Source organism: Lolium rigidum, chromosome 1 (assembly GCF_022539505.1).
Source record: "Lolium rigidum isolate FL_2022 chromosome 1, APGP_CSIRO_Lrig_0.1, whole genome shotgun sequence".
Taxonomy (NCBI): Eukaryota; Viridiplantae; Streptophyta; class Magnoliopsida; order Poales; family Poaceae; genus Lolium; species Lolium rigidum.
In genome coordinates, this window is record NC_061508.1 from 62,741,004 (window position 1) to 62,753,239 (window position 12,236).

The following is a 12,236-nucleotide window of genomic DNA, read 5'->3' on the forward strand; positions in this document are numbered from 1 at the left end:
GTTGAAGATTTCGAAGATAGACACTTGGTAGACCTTGCTCCCACCTATGAAATTGCTTCTTCTGTTGCTTTAGTTCGCTTTGTTGGAAACTAAATTTGTTAATCTCAATCCTATAATCCAACACATGTTTCTTACACTTGGTGATATGGAAGAGGGGAGAAGAAAGATTTTTTTAGAAACCCTTCTTAGAGAATTTGGTGGTCTAGCAAGAGAAGCTAGAAAGGTCTTTGCTAAATTTAATATGCTTGGTTCTCATACTAATTTTGTTAGTCTCCTTGAAACAGATGGACATGGATAGAATAAGATACACTAATAATATTAATGATGGTGGGGAGATCAAAGCACCAATACCATGTAAACTCCTAGCTATGAATGATGCACTAGAACATAACTATGCTTGGCTTGTTCCCGAAAATTTGTTTGATGAGAGTAGCAAGCCCAAGACTAATGAAAAGGGAGACGCTGAAACTTATGTATCCAATATACTTTGCATGGTTGAGAAAACTCCAAACCCCGCTGTAGGTGCACCACCCTTCGATAATACTTGAGATACACTTTCAGCGCCTAGCTGAAGGCGTTAAAGAAAGCGCTTATGGGAGACAACCCATGTTTTTACCTACAGTACTTTTGTTTTTATTTTGTGTCTTGGAAGTTGTTTACTACTGTAGCAACCTCTCCTTATCTTAGTTTTGTGTTTTGTTGTACCAAGTAAAGTCTTTGATAGAAAAGTAAGTACTAGATTTGGATTACTGCGCGAGAAACAGATTTCTTTGCTTTGTCACGAATCTGGGTCTAATTCTCTGTAGGTAACTCAGAAAATTATGCCAATTTACGTGAGTGATCCTCAGATATGTACGCAACTTTCATTCAATTTGAGCATTTTCGTTTGAGCAAGTCTGGTGGCCTAATAAAATCCATCTTTACGGACTGTTACTGTTTTGACAGATTCTGTCTTTTATTTCGCATTGCCTCTTTTGCTATGTTGGATGAATTTCTTTGATCCATTAATGTCCGGTAGCTTTATGCAATGTCCGAAGTGTTAAGAATGATTGTGTCACCTCTGAACATGTGAATTTTTATTATGCACTAACCCTCTAATGAGTTGTTTCGAGTTTGGTGTGGAGGAAGTTTTCAAGGATCAAGAGAGGAGTATGATGCAATATGATTAAGGAGAGTGAAAGCTCTAAGCTTGGGGATGCCCCGGTGGTTCACCCCTGCATATATTAAGAAGACTCAAGCGTCTAAGCTTGGGGATGCCCAAGGCATCCCCTTCTTCATCGACAACATTATCGGGTTCCTCCCACTGAAACTATATTTTTATTCGGCCACATCTTATGTACTTTGCTTGGAGCGTCGGTTTGTTTTTGTTTGTTTTGTTTTGTTTGAATAAAATGGATCCTAGCATTCACTTTATGGGAGAGAGACACGCTCCACTGTTGCATATGGACAAATATGTCCTTAGGTTCTACTCATAGTATTCATGGCGAAGTTTCTCCTTCGTTAAATTGTTATATGGTTGGAATTGGAAAATGCTACATGTAGTAACTCTAAAATGTCTTGGATAATTTGATACTTGGCAATTGTTGTGCTCATGTTTAAGCTCTTGCATCATATACCTTGCACCCATTAATGAAGAAATACTTAGAGCTTGCTAATTTGGTTTGCATATTTGGTTTCTCTAGAGTCTAGATAACATCTAGTATTGAGTTTTGAACAACAAGGAAGACGGTATGGAGTCTTATAATGTTTACCATATGTCTTTTATGTGAGTTTTGTTGTACCGTTCATCCTTGTGTTTGTTTCAAATAGCCTTGCTAGCCTAAACCTTGTATCGAGAGGAATACTTCTCATGCATCCAAAATACTTGAGCCAACCACTATGCCATTTGTGTCCACCATACCTACCTACTACATGGTATTTATCCGCCATTCCAAAGTAAATTGCTTGAGTGCTACCTTTAAAATTCCATCATTCACCTTTGCAATATATAGCTCATGGGACAAATAGCTTAAAAACTATTGTAGTATTGAATATGTACTTATGCACTTTATCTCTTATTAAGTTGCTTGTTGAGCGATAACCATGTTTACGGGGACGCCATCAACTATTCTTTGTTGGATATCATGTGAGTTGCTATGCATGTCCGTCTTGTCCGAAGCAAGAGAGATCTACCACCTTCATGGTTGGAGCATGCATATTGTTAGAGAAGAACTTTGGGCCGCTAACTAAAGCCATGATTCATGGTGGAAGTTTCAGTTTGGACACATATCCTCAATCTCATATGAGAATAATAATTGTTGCCACATGCTTATGCATTAAAGAGGAGTCCATTATCTGTTGTCCATGTTGTCCCGGTATGGATGTCTAAGTTGAGAATAATCAAAAGCGAGAAATCCAAAATGCGAGCTTTCTCCTTAGACCTTTGTACGGGCGGCATGGAGGTACCCCATTGTGACACTTGGTCAAAACATGTGCATTGCAAAGATCCGGTAGTCCAAGTTAATTAGGACAAGGTGCGGGCACTATTAGTATACTATGCATGAGACTTGCAACTTGTAAGATATAATGTACATAACTCATATGCTTTATTACTACCGTTGACAAAATTGTTTCATGTTTTCAAAATAAAAGCTCTAGCACAAATATAGCAATCGATGCTTTCCTCTTTGAAGGACCATTCTCTTTACTTTTATGTTGAGTCAGTTCACCTATTTCTCTCCACCTCAAGAAGCAAACACTTGTGTGAACCGTGCATTGATTCCTACATACTTGCATATTGTACTTGTTATATTACTCTATGTTGACTAATTATCCATGAGATATACATGTTACAAGTTGAAAGCAACCGCTGAAACTTAATCTTCCTTTGTGTTGCTTCAATACCTTTACTTTGATTTATTGCTTTATGAGTTAACTCTTATGCAAGACTTATTAATACTTGTCTTGAAGTACTATTCATGAAAAGTCTTTGCTTTATGATTCACTTGTTTACTCATGTCATCACCATTGTTTTGATCGCTGCATCCACTACATATGTTTACAAATAGTATGATCAAGGTTATGATGGCATATCACTTAGAAATTATCTTTGTTATCGTTTTACACCTCGGGACGAAGCGAGAACTAAGCTTAGGGATGCTTGATACGTCTCAGACGTATCGATAATTTCTTATGTTCTATGCCATATTATTGATGATACCTACATGTTTTATGCACACTTTATGTCATATTCGTGCATTTTACGGAACTAACCTATTAACAAGATGCCGAAGTGCCGGTTCTTTGTTTTACTGCTGTTTTTGGTTTCAGAAATCCTAGTAACGAAATATTCTCGGAATTGGACGAAATCAAAGCCCAGGGGCCTATTTTTCCACGAAGCTTCCGGAAGTCCGAAGAGCGAGACGAAGAGGGGCCACGGGGTGGCCAAACCCTAGGGCGGCGCGGCCCCACTCCGGCCGCGCCGGCCTATGGTGTGGGCCCCCGTGCCGCCTCTTGACTTGCCCTTCCGCCTACTTAAAGCCTCCGTGGCGAAACCCCCGAGTGCGAGAGCCACGATACGGAAAACCTTGCGAGACGCCGTCGCCGCCGATCCCATCTCGGGGGATCCGGGAGATCGCCTCCGGCACCCTGCCGGAGAGGGAATCATCTCCCGGGAGGACTCTACACCGCCATGGTCGCCTCCGGAGTGATGAGTGAGTAGTCTACCCCTGGACTATGGGTCCATAGCGGTAGCTAGATGGTTGTCTTCTCCTCATTGTGCTTCATTGTTGGATCTTGTGAGCTGCCTAACATGATCAAGATCATCTATATGTAATTCTATATGTTGTGTTTGTCGGGATCCGATGGATAGAGAATACTATGTCATGTTAATTATCAAGTTATTATACATGTGTTGTTTATGATCTTGCATGCTCTCCGTTTCTAGTAGAGGCTACGGCCAAGTTTTTACTTTTAACTCCAAGAGGGAGTACTTATGCTCGATAGTGGGTTCATGCTGCATTGACACCAGGACGGTGATGAGAAAGTTCTAAGGTTGTGTTGTCTTGTTGCCACTAGGGATAAAACATTGGCGCTATGTCCGAGGATGTAGTTGTTGATTACATTACGCACCATACTTAATGCAATTGTGCTGTTGCTTTGCAACTTAATCTTGGAGGGGTTCGGATGATAACTCTGAAGGTGGACTTTTTAGGCATAGATGCGGTTGGATGGCGGTCTATGTACTTTGTCGTAATGCCCAATTAAATCTCACTATACTTATCATGTCATGTATGTGCATTGTTATGCCCTCTCTATTTGTCAATTGCCCGACTGTAATTTGTTCACCCAACATGCTTTTATCTTATGGGAGAGACACCTCTAGTGAGCTGTGGACCCCGGTCCATTCTTTTAATCTTGAAATACAAATCTGTTTGCAATACTTGTTTTTCTGTTTTCTCTGCAAACAATCATCTTCCACACAATACGGTTAATCCTTTGTTACGGCAAGCCGGTGAGATTGACAACCTCACTTGTTTCGTTGGGGCAAAGTACTTTGGTTGTGTTGTGCGGGTTCCACGTTGGCGCCGGAATCTGCGGTGTTGCGCCGCACTACATCCCGCCGCCATCAACCTTCAACGTGCTTCTTGGCTCCTCCTGGTTCGATAAACCTTGGTTTCTTTCTGAGGGAAAACTTGCTGCTGTGCGCATCATACCTTCCTCTTGGGGTTGCCCAACGAACGTGTGAAATACACGCCATCAATCATATGGCAAAGACTTTTCATGAATAGTACTTCAAGACAAGTATTAATAAGTCTTGCATAAGAGTTAACTCATAAAGCAATAAATCAAAGTAAAGGTATTGAAGCAACACAAAGGAAGATTAAGTTTCAGCGGTTGCTTTCAACTTGTAACATGTATATCTCATGGATAATTGTCAACATGAGAGTAATATAACAAGTACAATATGCAAGTATGTAGGAATCAATGCACGGTTCACACAAGTGTTTGCTTCTTGGGGTGGAGAGAAATAGGTGAACTGACTCAACATAAAAGTAAATAGAATGGTCCTTCAAAGAGGAAAGCATCGATTGCTATATTTGTGCTAGAGCTTTTATTTTGAAAACATGAAACAATTTTGTCAACGGTAGTAATAAAGCATATGAGTTATGAAAGTTATATCTTACAAGTTGCAAGTCTCATGCATAGTATACTAATAGTGCCCGCACCTTGTCCTAATTAACTCGGACTACCGGATCTTTGCAATGCACATGTTTTGACCAAGTGTCACAATGGGGTACCTCCATGCCGCCTTGTATAAGGTCTAAGAGAAAGCTCGCATTTTGGATTTCTCGCTTTTGATTATTCTCAACTTAGACATCCATACCGGGACAACATGGACAACAGATAATGGACTCCTCTTTAATGCATAAGCATGTGGCAACAATTATTATTATTCTCATATGAGATTGAGGATATGTGTCCAAAACTGAAACTTCCACCATGAATCATGGCTTTAGTTAGCGGCCCAAAGTTCTTCTCTAACAATATGCATGCTCCAACCATGAAGGTGGTAGATCTCACTTGTTTCGTACAAGACGGACATGCATAGCAACTCACATGATATCCAACAAAGAATAGTTGATGGCGTCCCAGAAAACATGGTTATCGCTCAACAAGCAACTTAATAAGAGATAAAGTGCATAAGTACATATTCAATACCACAATAGTTTTTAAGCTATTTGTCCCATGAGCTATATATTGCAAAGGTGAATGATGGAATTTTAAAGGTAGCACTCAAGCAATTTACTTTGGAATGGCGGATAAATACCATGTAGTAGGTAGGTATGGTGGACACAAATGGCATAGTGGTTGGCTCAAGGATTTTGGATGCATGAGAAGTATTCCCTCTCGATACAAGGTTTAGGCTAGCAAGGTTATTTGAAACAAACACAAGGATGAACGGTACAGACAAAACTCACATAAAAGACATATGGTAAACATTATAAGACTCCATACCGTCTTCCTTGTTGTTCAAAACTCAATACTAGATGTTATCTAGACTCTAGAGAAACTAAATATGCAAACCAAATTAGCAAGCTCTAAGTATTTCTTCATTAATGGGTGCAAAATATATGATGCAAGAGCTTAAACATGAGCACAACAATTGCCAAGTATCAAATTATCCAAGACATTATAGCAACTTACTACATGTAGCATTTTCCAATTCCAACCATATAACAATTTAACGAAGAAGAAACTTCGCCATGAATACTATGAGTAGAGCCTAAGGACATATTTGTCCATATGCAACAGCGGAGCGTGTCTCTCTCCCATAAAGTGAATGCTAGGATCCATTTTATTCAAACAAAACAAAAAACAAAAACAAACCGACGCTCCAAGCAAAGTGCATAAGATGTGACGGAATAAAAATATAGTTTCGGGGAGGAACTGATAATGTTGTCGATGAAGAAGGGGATGCCTTGGGCATCCCAAGCTCAGACGCTTGAGTCTTCTTAGAATATGCAGGGGTGAACCACCGGGCATCCCCAAGCTTAGAGCTTTCACTCTCCTTGATCATATTGTATCATCCTCTCTCTTGATCCTTGAAAACTTCCTCCACACCAAACTCGAAACAACTCATTAGAGGGTTAGTGCATAATAAAAATTCACATGTTCAGAGGTGACACAATCATTCTTAACACTACGGACATTGCATAAAGCTACTGGACATTAGTGGATCAAAGAAATTCATCCAACATAGCAAAAGAGGCAATGCGAAATAAAAGACAGAATCTGTCAAAACAGAACAGATCCGTAAAGATGGATTTTATTAGGCCACCAGACTTGCTCAAACGAAAATGCTCAAATTGAATGAAAGTTGCGTACATATCTCGAGGATCATGCTCGTAAATTGGCGTAATTTTCTGAGCTACCTACAGGGAGATAGACCCAGATTCGGTGACAGACAAGAAATGCGGAACTGCGCGATAATCCAAATCTAGTACTTACTTTTCTATCAAAGACTTTACTTGGCACAACAAAACATAAAACTAAGATAAGGAGAGGTTGCTACAGTAGTAAACAACTTCCAAGACACAAATGTAAAACAAAAATACTGGAGTAAAAACATGGGTTGTCTCCCATAAGCGCTTTTCTTTAACGCCTTTCAGCTAGGCGCAGAAAGTGTATCTCAAGTAACATCGAAGGGCGGTGCACCTACAGCGGGGTTTGGAGTTTTCTCAACCATGCATAGTATATTAGATACATAAGTTTCAGCGTCTCCTTTTTCATTAGTCTTGGGCTTGCTACTCTCATCAAACAAATTTTCAGGAACAAGCCAAGCATAGTTATGTTCTAGTGCATCATTCATAGCTAGGAGTTTACATGGTATTGGTGCTTTGATCTCCCCACCATCATTAGCATTATTAGTGTACCTTATCCTATCCATATCCATTTTTTCAAGGTGTTATCACCAGGATTTAACCGCGATCAGGAGGTGGGCCGCGATCAAGATGGGCTTGGAAGATTATATATGGGAGATCGATGAAGCGGCCTTGCACGGAGAATTTGGGCTAGTTAGCCCGTGTATCTTAATATAATAGATTGTGTATCGGTTTAGAAGTTAGAGTTTATCTCGTGCACGGTTTAGTGCACGACCACATTAGAAAGTCCGTCTGGACTATAAATATGTACCTAGGGTTTATGGAATAAACAACAACTCACGTTCAACCCCAAAAACAAACCAATCTCGGCGCATCGCCAACTCCTTCGTCTCGAGGGTTTCTATCGGGTAAGCGACATGCTTGCCTAGATCGCATCTTGCGATCTAGGCAGCACTAAGCCACGTTGTTCATGCGTTGCTCGTGCTTGAAGCGTTTTTGATGGCGAGCAACGTAGTTATCATTAGATGTGTTAGGGTTAGCATTGTTCTTCGTTTAAGCATGCTTACGTAGTGCAACCCTTGCATATCTAGCCGCCCTCACGCCTATCTCGGGTGTGGGGCGGCACCCTGCTCGATCATTATTTAGTAGATCTGATCCGTTACGATTGCTCCTTGTTCTACAAGGATTAGTTTAATATCCGCAATAGTTAGGCCTTACAAAGGGGGAGGATCCGGTGGCACGTAGGGTGGCGTTCGCAAGTCCTAAACGGGATGTTCCTAGGATCAACTTCATGTTGGTTTTTTGGCCTTGTTTAGGATCGGCTTACGAGCACCGTGCGTGGCCGCAAGGCCCAACCTCGGAGTAGGATGATCCGATTATGCGGTGAAAACCCTAAATCGTCGTAGATCTCATTAGCTTCATCTTGATCAAGCGGGACCACCAAGTATTCGTGCACCCCGTACGGATCATGGGTGGATCGGCTCTTTGAGCCGATTCACGGGATAACTCGAGAGCCGATCGAGGCTCGTATTTAACGCTTACATGTATGCCCTGCAGAAACTAAGCGAGGCATCTTCATCACCTTCCCGACCGGGTATAGGTCGGGTGGCACGCCCCTGCACGCCGCAGCGCTGCGTGTGACCGAGAAGAGCATTGCGGGCCGTTGCTCGGAGGGGTCTCAGCCAGCCGCAGCTCTAGGCTCTTCCCGGCTCTACGGTGTTGACAAGGCCGCTGCCCGCCGGTGGGTTTTGGCGGTCGACACATTCGGCACGCCGGTGGGACGACCCGAGGTGCGGCGGCGGAGATCAACTACCGGTGGCTCACTCGCTACACCGCCACTCCGAGAACTTGGTCAACGTGCTTGGAGCGTGTCGCTCCGCGCGTGATCCGGAGATCATGAGCCACCGGTACTCGCCGTCGGGACCAGCTCTCGGGACTCATCAAGGAGAATTGCCATTCCGAGTCCGTCCACCGCTGCCGTTTGCGTTGGCAGCACCGGCTGAAGTGCCGACTACACCGGCATTCCTCGTCTGCGGAATTGGTGGCGACCCCGGTGACTACCGGTTCTTAATGGAGGCTCCTAAGGAGATCCCTCATGGATACGCGTGCATGTATGTGCCGGATTGTGGTGGCTGGGCACTCACAAACCAGGCCACAACATCGGGGACTCCGGCGAAGACCGGAGGAACGTCGGCGACAGAGCGAGACGTGGCTAACTAAATACGCCACACCGACGAAACTCCCGAGCCCGGCTCTGCCGAGCTGGCTCGGAGGCTGGAAAAGCAAACATGGCAGGCCAAGTACGCCACCCCGGCGAATCTTCGAGTGCAACTCCTACGGCCGGCACGGCGGATCGGATCGGTACCATGCGAGAGACCGGTTCGGCATGATGCCGAAAAGAAGAGCGGTCGGCTATTCCAAGCCGTACCACGACGATTACGAGATGATCCCGCTGCCACCTAAATATCGGCTCCACGACTTCTCCAAATTCGGTGGATCGGATGGCTCCAGCTCCATCGAGCACGTCGGCCGATATTTGGCTCAACTAGGACCGGCTCGGTGTCGGATCAGCTACGCGTGAGGCTCTTTTCACGGTCCCTCACGGGATCGGCTTTTGGATGGTACACCTCTCCGCCGGCGAACTCCATCCAGTCTTGGAAGCAATTGGAAGAACAGTTCCATATGCAATACCATTCGAAGCTTCCGAGTCCGGCATTGCCGATCTAGCACAACTACGTCGAAGCGCGGGGAAACGGTGACGAGAATACATCCAGCGCTTCAGGAATCTTAGGAACCGATGTTATTCGGTTCGTATAACCGAAAAGGAAGCGGTCGAGTTGGCGATGGCAGGCCTTGCAACACAGCTCAAGGACATGGCCTCCCAAGCGAGATTATCCCTCGGCCGGCGCATATGGTTCGGAAACTATCGGCATATGAACAGCGCCACCCCGACCTGTACCAAGACAAGTTCAAGCGTGCGGTAGTTATGGTCGATACGGAGGAGGATGAAGTGCCGCGGGAGGCCAAGAGATAGCGAGTGGCTGAGTGGACTCGGGGGAACCCCGTGGCCTGCAAATGGGTAAAGCCACCGGGGCCGCCCGGGGATTTGATTTTGACGTGACCAAGGCCGAACAAATCTTCGACCTCCTGCTCAAGGAGAAACGAGTTGACGATTCCCGAAGGTCTCAAGTTCCCCACGGCGAAGGAGCTAAACGGAAAGCCATACTCGCAAATTCCACAACTCGCTTTCCCATGCCACCAACGACTGCCGGGTGTGGCGTCGGCACATCCAAGCGGCGATAGAGAAGGGGCGGCTAATTTTCAACCGAGTACGCCATGAAGGTCGACACCCAACCCTTCCCCGCCGTTAACATGGTAGAAATCATCTACCACTGAAGGTTGCCGGCCAGGTCCCTCGTTCAGCATCAACATGGTAGGACACTGGAAACCACTGCGGCAAAGAAGGAGATGAGGGCAGCTGCTCTCATAGCAAGGATACGAGAGGAGGCCGCTCCACGCGATCGGCTCCGTCATGATGGCAAGCGCTATGTCACGGAGGGAGAGGTGAAGAATATAAGATGTCAGCGACCCCTCTCTGATCACCTCCTCAACAAATATGTTAGTCAGTATGACCAACGCCGACGGTCCAATTATGATGATAGAGAAGATCGTTTGGCTAGAGAAGCCAGAAGACATCGTCGGCAGAATCGCGATGAGGAGGAGCACGAGCGCTATGCCACGGAAGCATCAAGGGAGCAAGACGACAACGCCAGGCATTGGGACTGCCCCTTCTTCGGACACTCGCTGGGATTCGGGAATGAGCCGATTACCCACAATCGGCAATTGCCCGAATGCAATCGAGAAAGAAGGAGGCAGCCAACGTGTACGTGTTCGAGCGCCTAGGGCCTCTCCCGCCACAAAGCAAACGCGGCGAGTCACCTCGTTGGGCAGATCTTGAAGATTCGGAAGACGAGGGAGAAGTGGAAGAAGACAGTACCACCGGCCAAGGTGGTGCCCGACGGACTCAGCCGTTCCCAAAAGCGCGGGGTTCGGCGATTGCGCGGCTCGGAGGAAGCCGAAAGGTTGTACCGCATACGCTAAGGAAGGCACGACCTGATCCGGGCTGCGAAGGTTCGGCGAACCCTGGATGAAGAGGGTCGTCCACGGAAAATGGAGTGGCGCCCCAAACGAGAGGAAAGCCGATGATGAGACATCGGTCGGCACAAACATGGTACTCGTCTTGCCGACAGAGCTTAGCCCTCCACGACTCTACGGAGCACTCAAGGTGGACGACGGCAAGCGCATCAAGTCGGAGGTTGGGTTGGTTTCATCCAGGCCGACCAAGTAGCAAGATCAAACCAATGAGCAAACCGAGAGAGGCTGATCCTTGTGATCGGCCCCAAAAAATTTACGAAGGGAACTTACAAAACCTTCAACAAGCAAGCAACGTGGAGGCCGATTCCAGCAATCGGCCAAAATTATCCTCACCTACCTTTACGCTCGGGTTCAACATGTTATCCAACGGAGCCGATACCATCAATTTTCTTGACGGAATCGGCTCGGGGGGCACCCGAGTATATGAAAATACGAGGATATGCAACGAAGCATCTCATCTTTTGTTGATGGGTATTGGAATATGGGGGCCGATGCACGGGTCGGCCGTAATAAAAATGAAAATTCGAAAATTTTCGAGCACGGCCCGATGCGACGGACATCGACTTCGGAATCAAGAAACGGCCGATGCGTAGCCATCGACTCTAGTTGTGCGAGGATTATTAAGCCTTCACCAAATCCGGGACTTCCAATCCGTGGGGCTAGTGCGGCTGAAACGAAAGATTATCGGACTGTCGGAGGAAGAAAGAGGATCGGCTGTGGCACATTCTCTCCGGCATTCTCGCCTCGAGTAAGAGCTCGGGGGCAGCTCACCTTGAAGGCTTTCCGCTCGAGAGAAGCCGATTTGTGTTCAAATCGGGTCGACGCCGCATAAGGAACTTCCCCACACACGATCGGGCCCAGGTCTACACGGTTCATGCGCGTATCCTCGTCTCTGTTTTGCATTGGTCGAGACTCGGGGGCAACGGGCTCGGTAGATTGCTCTGTTGAAGGACCGATGCGTTGTTATCGGTTCATTGCGCATTGGCAAAGGGGACGAATCGGCAAGGTCAGTAGAAGAGAGAATCGGCTCAATTAAAACTCAGAAGAAATCGGCAAAATCAAAGTGGGGAACAGTTCTTCATTGATAGGCGGGATTTCTTACATAAAGAGCTGAATTGCTCTCAAAAGGAAATACGAGGGGATACATTGCCCCATCTACTACTACTGACCCTATGACAGAGGTCCTATCTACGGGCCGTCATTGCCCTCATCGTCATC